Here is a 288-nt window from a genome sequence, read left to right as displayed (position 1 = left end):
CAGCCGAGGCCCCCCTGCCAGTGCTTGTGGCTCGGCTCTCCCCCTTCCCTGCCAGCCTGCCCGCTGGCTGTGAGAGCGGCAGCCCACAAAGCCAAGATGGGTTTGGGCTGAGCAAAGCCAGCTGGGCTGTGAAAGGACTGACAGCCCAGAGCTCGGCTTGGCCGGGATCCACAGAGGGATTTAGGAGTCGGGTTCTCTCCCATGTGCCTGGGGGGACCTGACAGCCTGGGAGGGTCCCACAGCCCTTGGCAGCAGCTTGGGAAATCCTAGCAGGGATGCAGAGGATTT

General features: G+C 63.9%; 1 protein-coding gene across 1 annotated transcript in view; it reads left to right on the top strand.

Moving 5' to 3' along the window:
- The window catches only part of LOC104271624 (transducin-like enhancer protein 2), a gene marked incomplete at its 3' end in the record, with an annotated part of 14232 nt that overhangs the window by 3346 nt on the left and 10598 nt on the right, over positions 1-288 (top strand).

The sequence above is a fragment of the Apaloderma vittatum genome, unplaced genomic scaffold (genome assembly GCF_000703405.1).
Source record: "Apaloderma vittatum isolate BGI_N311 unplaced genomic scaffold, ASM70340v1 scaffold24463, whole genome shotgun sequence".
Classification (NCBI taxonomy): domain Eukaryota; kingdom Metazoa; phylum Chordata; class Aves; order Trogoniformes; family Trogonidae; genus Apaloderma; species Apaloderma vittatum.
The sequence above is the reverse complement of the archived record's forward strand: the minus strand, read 5'-3'. Positions and strand labels throughout refer to the sequence as shown.